Source organism: Tupaia chinensis, unplaced genomic scaffold, assembly GCF_000334495.1.
Source record: "Tupaia chinensis unplaced genomic scaffold, TupChi_1.0 Scaffold000316_1, whole genome shotgun sequence".
Classification (NCBI taxonomy): Eukaryota; Metazoa; Chordata; class Mammalia; order Scandentia; family Tupaiidae; genus Tupaia; species Tupaia belangeri.
Genome location: NW_006159809.1, coordinates 846,533 through 863,942, shown reverse-complemented (window position 1 = coordinate 863,942; position 17,410 = coordinate 846,533). Strand labels below are relative to the sequence as shown.

General features: G+C 36.6%; 1 protein-coding gene and 1 long non-coding RNA gene across 2 annotated transcripts in view; one reads left to right on the top strand and one right to left on the bottom strand.

The window, feature by feature from the left end:
* The window catches only part of LRRTM4 (leucine rich repeat transmembrane neuronal 4), an 847,085-nt gene that overhangs the window by 528,934 nt on the left and 300,741 nt on the right, over window positions 1-17,410 (bottom strand). The gene's annotated exons all lie outside the window — the stretch shown is intronic.
* On the top strand, window positions 5,719-11,559 carry LOC102493247 (uncharacterized). Its single transcript, XR_334959.1, has 3 exons — window positions 5,719-5,897; window positions 6,973-7,648; window positions 11,488-11,559. It is a non-coding gene; the product is annotated as an uncharacterized LOC102493247 (long non-coding RNA).

Here is a 17,410-nt window from a genome sequence, read left to right as displayed (position 1 = left end):
TGCTAAATAAATAATAATTCAGAGGAAACAAAATAGCAAAACATTGAAATACTGACATTTGGTCAGAGGGGTTTCTTCTCCACTACTCAAAGCCACAAACAGTCCAGCTTTCTTCCTGCTCTCCATCTATGGAAACCACTTGGAATCAAAGACCCTCGTACAAATCTCCCAATAATTTTTTTATGACTGCAATTATTATCTCAAGGTATCCCCCCCAGAAAGGAGAAAATGAATCAATTGAAAATCAGAGCAAAGATAATGAATTATTTAAAAGATGAATCCAGAAGGTGCAACACGTGACAAATCCAGGCAGGCTATTCACCCTCGTCTGTTTAATACGGCTGTAACAGAATGCCACAGGCTGGCTTATTTATAAACAATAAAAATGTATTTATCATGGTTCTGGAGGCTGAGAAGTCCAAGATCAAGGTGTCATTTGGTGTCTGCTAAGGACTCAGTCTCCTCTCTTTAATTCCAAGATGGCACCTTGAATGCTGCATCCTCCACGGGGGAGGAATGCTATTCCTCATAAGGCCGAGAGACGAGAGCATGATCTCACTCCTGCAAACTTTCTAATTGTGGTATTAATCTATTTATGAGGACAGAACCCTCAACCTAAGCATGTCCCATTAACCTTCACCTACCACCACTATTGCACTGGAGATGAAGTTTCTTTTTCTTCCCTTCTTTCTTTCTTCCTTTTTCTTTCTTCCTTTTTCTTTTCTTTTCTTTTCTTTTCTTTTCTTTTCTTTTCTTTCTTTTCTTTTTCTTTTTCTTTTTCTTTTTCTTTTCTCTTCTCTTCTTTCTTTCTTTCTTTCTTTCTTTCTTTCTTTCTTTCTTTCTTTCTTTCTTTCTTTCTTTCTTTCTTTCTTCTTTCTTTTTTTTTTCTTTTTAGAAGTTTTGCCTTAGGACACATACACTTACCAGAGAGAGAGAGACAGAGACAGTGAAAGGGAAAATGAGAAATCACTCCCCCGGGGTGGGGGTGGTGGTCATGCCATAAACTCTTCTCTTCCCTTCTCTTCCCTTCTCTTCCCAGGAGCTTAAGCACCCAGGCAGAAGCACCCAGTGTGTTTCAAGCCACTAGGTGAGGGACTCAAACTATGGTCAACCATGTGGGAGTTCACTATGCCATCTGCTGGCCTCTGGAGATTAAGTTTCAACATGAGATTTGGAAGAGACCCAGACATTCCAACCACAACACTGTTATATCCCAAATTTCTCTGGTCTGTCCTATTCATAACTGTTTTTCCAGAGTATTTGTTCATAATGCCCCTTTCAAGTTAAAATATGTACCAATTTTGACTATGAATGGTATGATTACACTGTTTAAAAATTAGAATTTCCTAAAAAGAGAGAGAGAAAAAGACACTTACAAATGAGAGAAAGTTTGAGCATGTCCTGGTGAAACATTGGAGAACCTGGGTTAAGAAGAAGATCCTAAACATTTTCAGGAGCAATACTAAAAAGAGTTGCTATGAACATGATTAGGTCTGTGAACAGCAGTTCAGATTTGTTCATTTGTTTTCTCTCTTGTCTCTGGCTGCTACCTGTCATCTTTCTTTAACAGCCCACTTTCTTTTCTAGTTTTTCTTCCATAAACTTATTCTTTGCCTCTTCCTAGTTTCATCCCATACTCGAAATGATTTTATCTATACTCTTGAATTGAAATCCATCAGCAGGTCAACGACTTCAAATTTATATTTTTGCCACACACGTCTAAACTGAGCTCCAGATCCAAATATGTCCAAATGCCCACTTGACATTTACACTAAAAAAAAAAGCACATCAGTCTCCTAAATCTACATCATAATTCCTTTTTCCTTGCATCCCCTCCATCTTCAGCCTGGTCCTCTTTCAGGAATTTTCTAGCCTGGATGATATCACTAGGTTGCAGAAAGTAAAAAATAAATACATTAATTATTAATTTAATTAAGTTTATTATTCTTATTATTTATATATAATTTTAAATTTTTTATTTATTTTATACATTTAATCACTCTGCATTGCTTAGCTTGTAAACGAAATTTACCCAACACGGATACACTTCGCACAGTCACTTACGTCTCCATTTCGTTTATGTCTAATTTATCACCAAGTCCTACTGGTTTTTAACTCCTGAATATCCCTGTTCTTCCTCTAAATCTTTATTCTTCCACTCCTATCAACCAGCTTTGCTCTCACCTTAACTCCTGAAAGTCTCTAACTGCTTTTTCTCCAGGCATTCTTGTTTTCCCACCAACTCATTCTGTACACCATATACTTGCATATTAAGCCACTGCCATTGACAAATACAAACGAAATTAAAATTCACTGATTGCTGATGTCAACTGACAACTTGAATGAAAGATATTTAGCTATAGAGAGCATCATAATAGATATCTCACTTATGAACAAAAACTTTGTTCATTTTTTTTAATTCTTTTTCTTAAGTGCACAAAGAGCTTTGTTCAATCTGTTTGTCTTACATATATTTTATATAAAAATCTAATGTTCAACAGAGTCAAGTCATCAAAGAGATGGAATAGTTAAATGATTTCTCCTTGGGAACAGAAATCTATTGGAAAGAGATTGAACTAAACTCCAGAATCCCTGGTTTCTACATTCTGAATGGTGTTGCCTGGTAACTAAGCAACATGGGCACCTCATGAAGCACCATGCTTTCAACACTGATTTAGCTGTGTCTCTCTTACCTGTGATTGCTGAGACTCCGAAGTTGAGGTCATACAGCCACAGGCACGATTTAAAACAGATCGGTGGTGATTTAAGATCAGAACTGGGGCAAAAAGTCTGGACCGACTGATAAGGTAGCACTTGCACGTCAGCATCCCTCTGCAGAGGTTTGGGCAACAGTAAAAACCTCTATCTTCATAAGTTATGTATTTGGGTCAGTGGTTTTAAGAAAGAAAGGGACAGCTTAGAAAAGTGACCTAGAAAATTGAAAAGTTAGGACTTAATTGGAAAAAAAAATAAAGGCAGAAAAGGCAATAGGTCTTGCTCTCAGTTTGCCGAGGAAGGTTATGAATTACATCCTTTTGCCCTCTCTTTCTACCCACTAAAAGGAGATTATTAAGACTAAGGTCTCTCCAGGATGACTGGTGTGAAAATAAGGTCACCCCTGCTTGGTTCTCCTCCAAATGTTCTTTTCTATAAAAAAAGATCATTCTAATTTGGTGTCACAAAAAATGTACAGTAAAAGGCCCTGTGGAATTAATATCTACTAGCACTTTTCCTAGAAGAAAATGTCTGTCCCCTTTCATAAATATACGACTCAAGGATCTTCATTTTATACCTCCTGTTACTATTCTTATTTTTCATTGTTATCTGACCAGGTGCATTTTTGATGTCATCTCTAGCCTCTTTTCCTAGCTCATGCCTCATTAGCTGCCTGGAGTCTAAGCCATGTAGTAGCTTACTAAAAGGTCTTCCTCACTTCTGTGGCTTTTTCTCCAATTCATTAGCCAGGCTGTTCCTCAGGCTGGAGTTTCTGTATCAATATGATTATGCCTTTTGTCCACCCTCTCATTTTGAATTACTGTTGCCTTTTCAGTTAATGGCCAAATCCCATATGATATAATTAAAGGTGTTCTGTAATTCAGTAATAGATGACTCCTTTATTCTTATATCCCATCAGACCATGCCTCTACCTACTGTGCCTCATGCATATGTAGTCCAGGGGCACAGACAATTTAAAAAAATAAAGATGATAGTTTAATGTCTTTGTCTATATCACATTGTTTTACATCAAGCTATCATACTTGCAGTGTTTATTTTCCCCAAATGTCCAATCCCTTATCTATAGCTTTCTGCCTAGTTAGTTCTTATTCTTTCTTTTCCTTCTTTCTTTCTGTAAATATATTAATTAACCTTTTCTTTGAGAAGGAAGACAGAGAGACAGCATTTCTTTCTTTCTTTCTTTCTTTCTTTCTTTCTTTCTTTCTTTCTTTCTTTCTTTCTTTCTTCTTTCTTTTTTTTTTCTTTTTAGAAGTTTTGCCTTAGGACACATACACTTACCAGAGAGAGAGAGACAGAGACAGTGAAAGGGAAAATGAGAAATCACTCCCCCGGGGTGGGGGTGGTGGTCATGCCATAAACTCTTCTCTTCCCTTCTCTTCCCTTCTCTTCCCAGGAGCTTAAGCACCCAGGCAGAAGCACCCAGTGTGTTTCAAGCCACTAGGTGAGGGACTCAAACTATGGTCAACCATGTGGGAGTTCACTATGCCATCTGCTGGCCTCTGGAGATTAAGTTTCAACATGAGATTTGGAAGAGACCCAGACATTCCAACCACAACACTGTTATATCCCAAATTTCTCTGGTCTGTCCTATTCATAACTGTTTTTCCAGAGTATTTGTTCATAATGCCCCTTTCAAGTTAAAATATGTACCAATTTTGACTATGAATGGTATGATTACACTGTTTAAAAATTAGAATTTCCTAAAAAGAGAGAGAGAAAAAGACACTTACAAATGAGAGAAAGTTTGAGCATGTCCTGGTGAAACATTGGAGAACCTGGGTTAAGAAGAAGATCCTAAACATTTTCAGGAGCAATACTAAAAAGAGTTGCTATGAACATGATTAGGTCTGTGAACAGCAGCTCTGATTTGTTCATTTGTTTTCTCTCTTGTCTCTGGCTGCTACCTGTCATCTTTCTTTAACAGCCCACTTTCTTTTCTAGTTTTTCTTCCATAAACTTATTCTTTGCCTCTTCCTAGTTTCATCCCATACTCGAAATGATTTTATCTATACTCTTGAATTGAAATCCATCAGCAGGTCAACGACTTCAAATTTATATTTTTGCCACACACGTCTAAACTGAGCTCCAGATCCAAATATGTCCAAATGCCCACTTGACATTTACACTAAAAAAAAAAGCACATCAGTCTCCTAAATCTACATCATAATTCCTTTTTCCTTGCATCCCCTCCATCTTCAGCCTGGTCCTCTTTCAGGAATTTTCTAGCCTGGATGATATCACTAGGTTGCAGAAAGTAAAAAATAAATACATTAATTAATTAATTAATTAAGTTTATTATTCTTATTATTTATATATAATTTTAAATTTTTTATTTATTTTATACATTTAATCACTCTGCATTGCTTAGCTTGTAAACGAAATTTACCCAACACGGATACACTTCGCACAGTCACTTACGTCTCCATTTCGTTTATGTCTAATTTATCACCAAGTCCTACTGGTTTTTAACTCCTGAATATCCCTGTTCTTCCTCTAAATCTTTATTCTTCCACTCCTATCAACCAGCTTTGCTCTCACCTTAACTCCTGAAAGTCTCTAACTGCTTTTTCTCCAGGCATTCTTGTTTTCCCACCAACTCATTCTGTACACCATATACTTGCATATTAAGCCACTGCCATTGACAAATACAAACGAAATTAAAATTCACTGATTGCTGATGTCAACTGACAACTTGAATGAAAGATATTTAGCTATAGAGAGCATCATAATAGATATCTCACTTATGAACAAAAACTTTGTTCATTTTTTTTAATTCTTTTTCTTAAGTGCACAAAGAGCTTTGTTCAATCTGTTTGTCTTACATATATTTTATATAAAAATCTAATGTTCAACAGAGTCAAGTCATCAAAGAGATGGAATAGTTAAATGATTTCTCCTTGGGAACAGAAATCTATTGGAAAGAGATTGAACTAAACTCCAGAATCCCTGGTTTCTACATTCTGAATGGTGTTGCCTGGTAACTAAGCAACATGGGCACCTCATGAAGCACCATGCTTTCAACACTGATTTAGCTGTGTCTCTCTTACCTGTGATTGCTGAGACTCCGAAGTTGAGGTCATACAGCCACAGGCACGATTTAAAACAGATCGGTGGTGATTTAAGATCAGAACTGGGGCAAAAAGTCTGGACCGACTGATAAGGTAGCACTTGCACGTCAGCATCCCTCTGCAGAGGTTTGGGCAACAGTAAAAACCTCTATCTTCATAAGTTATGTATTTGGGTCAGTGGTTTTAAGAAAGAAAGGGACAGCTTAGAAAAGTGACCTAGAAAATTGAAAAGTTAGGACTTAATTGGAAAAAAAAATAAAGGCAGAAAAGGCAATAGGTCTTGCTCTCAGTTTGCCGAGGAAGGTTATGAATTACATCCTTTTGCCCTCTCTTTCTACCCACTAAAAGGAGATTATTAAGACTAAGGTCTCTCCAGGATGACTGGTGTGAAAATAAGGTCACCCCTGCTTGGTTCTCCTCCAAATGTTCTTTTCTATAAAAAAGATCATTCTAATTTGGTGTCACAAAAAAATGTACAGTAAAAGGCCCTGTGGAATTAATATCTACTAGCACTTTTCCTAGAAGAAAATGTCTGTCCCCTTTCATAAATATACGACTCAAGGATCTTCATTTTATACCTCCTGTTACTATTCTTATTTTTCATTGTTATCTGACCAGGTGCATTTTTGATGTCATCTCTAGCCTCTTTTCCTAGCTCATGCCTCATTAGCTGCCTGGAGTCTAAGCCATGTAGTAGCTTACTAAAAGGTCTTCCTCACTTCTGTGGCTTTTTCTCCAATTCATTAGCCAGGCTGTTCCTCAGGCTGGAGTTTCTGTATCAATATGATTATGCCTTTTGTCCACCCTCTCATTTTGAATTACTGTTGCCTTTTCAGTTAATGGCCAAATCCCATATGATATAATTAAAGGTGTTCTGTAATTCAGTAATAGATGACTCCTTTATTCTTATATCCCATCAGACCATGCCTCTACCTACTGTGCCTCATGCATATGTAGTCCAGGGGCACAGACAATTTAAAAAAATAAAGATGATAGTTTAATGTCTTTGTCTATATCACATTGTTTTACATCAAGCTATCATACTTGCAGTGTTTATTTTCCCCAAATGTCCAATCCCTTATCTATAGCTTTCTGCCTAGTTAGTTCTTATTCTTTCTTTTCCTTCTTTCTTTCTGTAAATATATTAATTAACCTTTTCTTTGAGAAGGAAGACAGAGAGACAGCACCTCAACAGAATCGTGATGCCACACTCCACCGTCAGCCTCAGCCAATCCCAGCTCATGGGGACCTCTGTGCCAGTGGACTAAGGGAGGTCTCTGGACACAAGCCTATAACCTTCCTCTGTGGTTAGTCTCTCACAGCAGTGCCACTGTCTTCACCAGAGCTCGGCTAATTTTTGTTCTCTTTCAAGAGGACTCATATTTCAATTCCTTTCTGAAACCTTCCCCACACATCCCTCTCCTGTTCTGAATAAGCAGATATCATTCCCTCTATAATACTTCTTTTCTTCATATATTTATCAGTACATGACATATATGGATTTGGTGGCAAATGCTGTGGGATTTGTTAGATAATCTTTGCCACCTGTGACTTTAATTGAGCTATTTGTTAGTTGATGATTCAAGCACATTGGCACCTTAAGAGGAACATTCGGAAAATAGAAAGACTTTAGGTCCAAAAGAGTGAATTACTAAAGAAGCCTTTTAAGCAAGAGAATGACATAATAGTGGTTTTGAGAAGGTGTGAGGTGATGGGAGAGGAAAAAAGGGGAAGGGGAAGCTGCAGTAATTCATCCTGCCAAGAAGATTCAGGGATTGTTTGAAATGAGGTCAGCAAAGGAGTGTATTGAACACCGATTCCAATCCCTGGGCCATCTAAACAAGGTGAGCCTTGTAAAGGTCATGGTGGGTTTCTTTGTAAGATACAGATTTACTCAGAATTGTGGAAAGCCATATTTTACTTATGATTCTGTGATTTGACAGTTTTAAAAATCATGTAGTTTAGAGTACAAAGAGCTTTTGATGACACTATTTTTTAGTGAATTCTGTCTTAATATTTTTATTCTATGTGGCATAACAAATTATAATGGGACCACTTTTAATCAACTTGTTTTTTTTTTTTCATCCTGTTAATTTCCATGTCTATTTGGGACATCCATTAAAGTCAATATCCTTAATTTAATGGAAGATTTCCTTTTGAAGTTGCTACATTTTTTCTGTCTAAATTAACACTGAGGATATGTAATGGATGTGTTAAATAGATAATGCTATTAATGGGAAAACTGCATAAATTAAATACAAGCCTGATAATTTTCAGAGCATCTGTTTTATTTTCAACAGTTTAAATTCTCTTATGCAGTGAACATGCACTCTGGGGGAAAAAAAATAGAAAAACAAAAAAAAAACAACTCTACCCTATATTGTTTAGTACTTTAATTTTATAATTGTGGAAAAAATATTAGTCATTAAAGTCTTAATTTTACTTTAATATGGATTTAGCATAGGGCAGATATAAGTTAATATTCAAACCCATGTGGGCAATGCTTTTGAACATTAACCCAGCGTTTGGGTAGACTTTTAGAAAGCAATATTATTTAAGAAAATTGTAATAAGGTGAACAGGAAATTCAGAAGTTTCTGGGAATCATATTTCAAATTTTTCAGATGTTTAAAGAAAATAAATACGTGATACTCTCTTTGAATTTGATACTTCTAAGGAGATAAAAACCAATTTATCAAAGCAAGCAGTAGACATTTTTAAAGATGATTGTGGTTTTCCACTTTGTTTTTGACATTTGAAGGTATTTAAAAGCAGAGCTTGTAAGATTTTAAACTATTGATCATATCTTTGTCAAGTATTGATTGATTTTACAAAATACGGGACTAGTCATTACATAATAGTGTATTGTAACCATAACACTTTTTCCCCTTCTCTATACAAACAACATGTATAATTCCTACTTATTTCAGTAATAAAATCTTTAGGAAATGACTCTCACAAAATATGTTCTTCGAGGCTCTCCTAAAAGGAGAGAGTCTAACAATACTTAGGATTCATTCATTTGATTACTCTGGAAGCATTTATGTGCACTCTGGGAAAATAATGCTCAATTTTGTATTTCCACGCCTCTCACGTCCTTGTCTATCACCTTCTCTCTTTTATGTATATAGACACACACACACACACACACACACACACACACACACACACGATGTGCAGCTTTTTGGCAAGCAAGCAGATGACTTTTATGTTCCCCATTCCATATGCTGAGAGACCAAACAATAAATCACAAAAAGGTTAATGAGCATCTAGGTGACCTGGAACCCCAAGGGTATTGATGTCTATTTGTGCTTTTAAATGTGGCCTTGGCTTTCTGCTCTATCTCTAGCTGTGGAAAATACCTCAAACTGCAGAGGAACCTGATGGAACCACAGGTGCAATGAAAATTATCATGTTTGGGTGATGAATTTGCTCACCCAATACCTATACTTTTCTTTTTTCTTTTTTTTTTTCTTTTTTTGAGAGGTTTTTGCTATAGGGTACATGTGCTCACTAGAAAGACAGAAAAAGACAGAGAGACGGAAAGCAAGAAATCACACCCCACCCCAGTGGAAATACCCACACCACAATCCCTTCTCCTCCATTCTACTCTTGAGATCTTGGGCACGCACGCACATGCACCCGGTGTGAGTTTAAGCCACTGGCCCCAGGATTCAAACCACGTTCAACTAAATGGGAGTCCAGTGACATAGCCATTATGCCAACTGCTGGTTCCCCAAATATCTATACTTTTTACAGGTAGAATTTATTTTAAGAATCAACAAAAATCATTCCAATTTGGAAAATATTTTGTAGCTCTGTGACTTTTTTCCTAGTGTAATTAAAAACTACAAAATAGGTAGTCAATCTAAACTTTCCAAGTGGCATTAGTAATCCCAAATGAGGAGGACTGCAGGTGGCATGGTGGTTAAGGTTGCTGGATTCCACATGGCCAACCGTGGTTCAAGTCCTGGACGTGGCAGTTTGCTTTTTCGCTTCCCCCCCCTCTCGTTCTCTCTGTCCATTTCTGTTCAAATTAAAATAAATAAATAAAGTTAAGTAAAATAATTATTTAAAAAAAAAATCTCAAACGAGAATGTGTCAAAGGCTTAGACCAAAAACTAAAAACCAAAAACAAAATCCAAACTTTTGTAAGTTATTGAATGAAATGTTATGATCTTTAGGTATTTATTTTTACTTTATTATTATAATGCAATACCTCTTAAGTTTTTAATATCATGATTCTTTCACAACATTCATTAAAGCCCTGGTGTCTAATTGTTAAATTGGTGATAAGGGAAACACAGGAGAGTTAACTAATAATAATAATAATAATAATAATAACAAGTTAACTAATAATAATAACATTAGTATTAAGTTCTTCTTTCCTGAAATTTCAAGACCCAGATAGCCTGGAGGAGTGTAGAGCTGGAAAAAAAGCACATATTAACAAAGACTTGGTGGCACTCACTATCCATGACTTCTGACCAATGAAGGTATCATTGCATGTGTCAAGCTCTGTGTGAGCCACTAAGGACAAGAGATGAGGATTAGTGTGTGAGACACTGGAAGTTTTTAAAATTATTTTATTTTTAATTTTATGTATTTTTTAACATAATTATTTTATTTAATTTTATTCATTCATTAATCTTGACTTGACCAGAGAGAGACACACACAGAGACAGAGACGGAGGCAGAGAGAAAGTGAGAAAGCCAGGTCCAGGACTTGAACTCTGTTCAGCCATGTGGGAGTGTCCAGTGCCTTAACCACTACACCACCTACTGGTCCCCTTATCATTATTTTTTAATTTGACCAGAGAGAAAAAGACAGAAAGAGAAGAAAAGTAAGAAAGCAAGCTGCGAGGTCCAGGACTCAAATCACCGTTGGTCATATGGGAGTCCAGTGCCTTAACCACCAGCCTACCTGCTGGCCCCAAGACACTAGAATCTTAACAGAAGTGAAAACAGGATAGTATCTAAATGTCAAGTTTGTCTGAAAAGAAAAAAAAAGAGAAATGTAAAAAAGAAAGGAAAGGAAAGGAAAGGAAACAAAAGGAAAGGAAAAAAGAAAAGAAAAGAAAGGAAAAGGAAAAAAAAGACAGGAAAGAGACATGAGAAAAAAAAAAAAAGAAAACTGTCAGTTTCCATGACCCATGTAAACCCACCCTGATTTATGCACAAGCAGAATTGCCTGACTCTAGATAATCTCTATCCTTAAAGTTTCCACATGGATTTGAATATGAGCTTACCCTCTGCCTTGCATAGTCTTTTCTGTACCACGCATTAGGTACCCACCTACACTCACTAGCATTGTTATTTATTCCAGGGGCTATGTTTAGAACTTTCCGAGCTGGATTATAAAATCCTATAAGGTTGCTACTTTTTATTCTTTTCTCTCCAAAGCATTGATCAGCCTCTTATACAATTGGTTCTAAATAAATATTTGTTAATATTTTTATAGAACCAAATATAACCTGATGCAATCATTACAAGCTCAGTAACTGTTCTCGAATAAATTTAAAAATATAACAGGTAATCGGATAAAATTAAATTCTAAGTCATATTATTATACAAAAAGGCTTCCAGAATAATGTTAGAAGCTTACATATTGATTCAAGGGACACAACTACATAAATAGAAGTAAGGTTTTAAAAACTTCTATGCATTTTGCTTGGTGTCCCCAGGCCTTGAAGAAGAGAAAAGCCTCCAGGCATCTCCAAGACATTCCTCCCTATGCTGGACCTCCTCTCTGTGGGCCTGGACTGAAAGGGAAGCAGGTTAGCTTTGCTTGTACACAGCTCTTTTTTTTTTCTTTGTGGAGAGACTTTTGCTATAAGGTGTGCACACTCACTAGAGAGACAGAGAGAGACAGAGAGCAAGAAATCAGCCCCCGGGGGGATGGCAATGCTACAATCCCTTCTCCTCCACTCTCCTCTTGGGATCTTGAGCCCACATGCACACACACCTAGCATGAGTTTTAAACTGCTCGGTCTGGGACTCGAACCACAGTTGACTAAGTGAGAGTCTGTCAACGTAACCGTTATGCCATCTTCTGTGTACATCGCTTTTGAATGGAGACATTAGGAAGGTTGTGGATCCTTATCATGAATGTGGTACCAAATCGAAGAGCTATATAAGTATAAAGATAAATAGAGATGTAAGTAAGGGAAAAAGAGATTTTTTTTTTTAGTATTTTTCTCTGGGGCAGAACTGTTTACATGTGTTCAACTTTCTTAAGCTTCTTTTTGTTTTATTTCTTCCATGAGATATAGATATAGAAAGAGAAACAGAGAGAGAGGTAAATTCTCCAGTAAGGTCTCCATGCTACAATCCATCCTGGCCTCAGCCAGTCTAGGTTATGGGTACACATAATCAGCATTTAAAGGAGGCCTTGGAACACAAGCTCAAGACCTTCCTGTGGAGTCCAATTGTGTTACCATTGCACTTCCTCTGGCCCAACATCTGTTCACATTTTATGATGAGATTTCATTTGAGTTCCTCACATGTAAATGACAATTCCCTTCCTGAGAACTTCCAAAATAGGTATTTAAATGGTAAACCCATAAGCCATTGAGTAAGGAACAGATAACCTACTTTTATATAAAGAGTAGAGGCCAAATACAAACAAATAAATATACATTTATTCTATCCTCAATTATTACTCTCAGGGTTAAGTCTGTTAAGTGAAAAAGCACTATACTCTTATTAAATTAAAATCCTAATTACTCAAATCATCTTTTGGTTTTTATAGTTGCCAAAAAATCTTCCAAACTGAATATTTTAGAGTCTCAAGGAACTATCATAGCATAAAAATATAGGGTATTCTAAAAAATAAACAAATAAAGCAAGCAAAAATGGAAGAAGGATAAACTGAAGAAAGAAGGTAGGAAGGAAGAATGAAAGGAAAGAAGAAAGAAGGAAGCAGATATCAGAAGAAGAGAAAGAAAAGAATGTTGGAGGAAAAAGGAAATTAAAAAAAGGAAGAACTCTTGTTATAAGAAAGTACGTAGACACAACTGCATAATTTAAAATTTTATATATCTGTAAAATTTATTTTATAGATATATAAAATTATTGTGTGTACACACACACACACACACACATACACACCTAGAGACATGTTTAGCTCTAGCTCTAGCTGCTAGACTGATTTATGGAGAGCAAAGCTTAGTAGCAAGAACACACACAGGAAATGAAACTCCCCTTGTCTTCCAGCATTCAGGAGATAGGAGAGCTCTCGCTGATAAAGAGTAAGGGGGTCTTAACAATCCCAGCAAATCAATCACGGGAAAAGGCCAAATTTTGAATCCAGTAAAGAGGGCAGAGTGGATAAGTATCTTAGCTCCCTTACTTCACTCTGCCCTTGAGCTAATGGCTTCACATCCTCTATCAGCATGCTGTGCTCTCATGTTCATTCTTTAAACAGGACTAGGCAAGGTCACTGACTTACATCTACAGAGAACTTGTCAGGGCGGAAGGAACAAGTCCAAGGTATGCATTTTGAAATAATTTTCTATAATGTAGCACATACTCCTTTGTTCTATACTTCCACTTCTTAGAAACAGTTATGTTCAAAAGCAAGTACGATACTTATCAACAGAGAGCCTACTTCCTGAGAAACCTTTATTTTTTTCTATTTTAAGCACTTAGTACTCCTATATAGCAACAGTTCAATGCAAGTTCAACCTTTGCATCTTTGAGATGGCCGATTATAAAATAATTGTTTGCTAATTGCAATATTATCTCACAGAAAATGTAACTTGTGTATTATAAAATATATTATAGAGCCATAAAATTTTGAGCTTAAATAGCAGAGCTATCCATCTGTTTTTTACTCAAACATCCTCTTAAATGTTCAAAATATGAAAGTTAAATATGTATATACAGATATATATTTATGTTTATTTATATATATATGTATATATATCACATTCCTCAAATTTTCTATTCTTTTTCTCTATCAGCATTCATTAGGAAAGGAGTGAATGGGGAATACGCTCATAGTTACATTATTAAAATCCAAGCCACTAGAGAATGGTAATTTGGACATTTTCTAGCTTCAATGGAGCTTAGTGCACTGCTAAAATTTCTCCCTTCATATGTAAAAGCAGATGATCTCATTTTCTTAAGTGACAAATGGATTCTGTGCAGTATAGCTCCTTCGTAGTGAACTTTACAAATGACTCACACCATATATGACTGGTGTAATTACATTTACATTTGCTTGTCATATTTACTCTAAAATGTCACTGAGTACTTTTTAAAGTAGCTCTATATGGCATACCAAAGATGAGAAAACTGAAGCTATCATTTCAAATTAATTTCAATCCTGATTAGGCCCATAAGAAAAATGAATCAAATTCATTTTCTAGGGTTAACTGGAATATTTCACTTGGGATTTTTTATTTTTCTCTTTCTGTCTCTCTCACTGTGTCTCTCTCTCTCTCCTCTCCTGGAAGAATCATTACCTCAAAGTCACCCTAAAAGCTAATTAACATGTTGGAAAGATGTGGTATTTTACTTGGAAAGGTCACATGGCATAGTGAAAAGAGCACTAAACTCATAATTAGTAGTCCAAGGTTCAAAGCTGGGCTCTCCTCCTGTCTAGCACCTCTTCAGCACTGCTCACTGTTAATAAGCAATGGGACTTTGGGCGAAGTGGCTAAGTCTCCTTTCCCTCAATCCATCCCTCTCATTTTCAAGCATTTTTTATAATGACCAAAAGAGAGTAGTGGTGTGAAACACTTAGAAAAAAATAATAAATTCATGAGCAAATGAGACCAGCAGTGATGATACAGTGATAGTGGAAGGCTCTGTGATACGGAAACCTGAAAGTCCCAGGTTCGTATCCCAAGGTCTCTCTGTACATGCTAAGTGCACATGCATGTGCCCGTGATCCTGGCTGGATGAGGCTGGGAAGAGGATCAGGGCATGAGAACCCTGCTGGCACTTCTTTCTCTCTCTTCTCTCTTTCAGAAGAAATAAATAAACTTTTAACAATTCATACGAATGAGATTTTTGTAAATGTGTTGAGTTAAAACCATTTTCTCCTCAATTCTCCCGGGATCTTGGGCTCACACACACACACACACACACACACACACACACACACAGATGTGCCTGGAGTGATTTTCAAGTCACTGGTCAGCCATGTGGAAATCTAGCAATGTAACAGCTATGTCATCTGCCTGGCCCCAGCATAATTTTGGAGACTGCTGACAATTAGAGAGATCAAAGTTCCATTCATTAGCAAATTCTGAGTAGCTAAGGTTAAAAGAAGCTATAAACATTTGAATTCCCGGGCCAGCAGGAGGTGTGATGGTTAACTTGCTAGACTCCCACAGGGGTGATCCAAGTTTCAGACCTGCTGATTTGAAAATCATGCTGGGTATATGCGCATGTGGACAAGGGAGTAAGGACAAAGGATTGTGGTATGGCCATCCACTCTGGAGTGGAGGGTGGTTTCTCATTTTCCCTCTCTCTGCCTCTTTTCAGTGACCACACATGCCATATGGCAAAAACCTAAAAATAAATAAATAAATAAATAAAAGTACAAAAATCAAATGTCATTTTATTCATAGAGCAATCCAATTCACTGTATTTCAAAACAGATTTTTTTTTTCATCTTTGGACAACTCCAATTATTAAAGACCCCAAAGTACTCTTTCTACAAAGCTGATAAATATTGGTCATATCAGAAACCAGGAAAAACAACCTTTTCTTTTACTATACTAATTCATTAGATAATATTATTTCATCATTTTGTTTCTGGACAAGTTAAATATTATTATTTCAACCAAATTTATGTGTATTGTTAATTAGACATCATTTTAGCTGCTCCCCTCCTAATTAATTCTGACTTATCTACATTTTTTCCATTGCGATATTTGAAATAGCATATCATAATTCATAGTACAACTGAGTATTATAGAAACTAATAAAACCCCTGAAGCCATTTTTAAACTTTTACTATGGAAAATATAAATGTAAATATAGATATTTTCAATAGTGAAGTAGAGTAGTGTAATATTCCCTATATATCCTCTACTGCCCAGCTCCAACATTTTATTTTTCTCTTTTTTTTTTTTTGGAGATATTTTTGCTATAGGACATGTGCACTCGCCAGACCAACAGAGAGAGACAGAGAGACAGAAAGCGAGATATCACCACACCACAATCCCTTCTCCTCCATTCTCCTCTCGAAATCTTGGGCACGCACGCACATGCGCCCAGCGTGAGTTTAAGCCACCGGGTCCGAGGCTCGAACCGCAGTTGACTACGTGGGAGTCCAGCGACATAGCCATTACACTAACTGCTGGTCCCCAACATTTTTTTTAACCTACACACCAGTTTGGTTCTTATAAGCCATGAAGTTAGTTGACTATTATCTATAAGGTAATTAAGAGAGAATATGGAACTATTCTGCTGATAGTGCAATGGTTACATCCCTGGACTCCCATGTACTGGACCGTGATTTGAGACCCAGACCCGGCGGCTTAAACCTCACAACAGGCACATGTGCATGCATGCAGTGCATGCATGCCCAAGATCCTGAGAGAATGGAGAAGTTTAGAGGATAGCATGGCCGTCCCCACTGGGGGACAATTTCTTGCTTTCTGTCTCTCTGTCTCTTTGTCTCTGTTCATGCTCCCTATAGCAAAAAATCTCTTTAAAAAAGTGAGAGAGATTATAGGGCTTTAGGTGTGCCATATTAAACTAGGAATTACACTAGCACGCTCATGTGTGTGGTTCTGAGAAGAAATAAACAGTGCATGCCTTAGAATTTCACTCTTGCACAACACAGAGAATGAATTACAAAGAGTATAGTAGAGACATAAATGTCCCCTCCTCAAAGATGTCCCCATCCCAATCCCTAGAACCTATTACCATGTTAGGCAACATGGCAAAGAAGAGTTTAATTTAAACATGGAATTATGCTGAAATTCTTAATCAGCTGATGTTAAGTAAGGAGATCATCCTGCAGTATTTGGGTGAACCCAGTATCATAATCACATATGTGTGAAATGAGGAAGAGAGTCAGAAGAACATGTACCTATGGAAGAAAGACACCAAGAAACACTGTACCACAAGTTAGCTTTGGAGACTGTATGGAGCCATGAGCTAAGGAAGGTAGGCACCCCCAAAAAGGTGAGAAAAAAAAAAAAAAAAAAGAAAAGAAAAAGAAAAAGAAAAAGAAAAAAGAAATAACATTAACTCTGATAAAGCCTCCAGAAGAAATTTAGCCTTGTTCTCACCTTAATTTAGCCCAGGGAAATCTGTGTTGGACTGCAAGTCTTTAAAAGTATGAAATAGCACATTTGAGTTTTAATCCATTAAGTTTTGAGGACTTGGTAACAGTAACTATGGGAATCTAAAGCAAGAGAGCTAACTCTAATGTTAATTATGTTTCCCAGAAAATTTTCTGGTACTTTAGATACAGTTTATGCCAGACTTGATAAGTGTGTCTTTTATATAGTCATTGCTATAGTTGATTTAAATGTCTCAAAGTACAGAACCAGCCATGTGATATATCATATAGTGGTTAAAGAAGTGATTTTGAAGTTAAACTTACTGGGTTCAAATTGTGACTTTAAAACCTTATTTAAA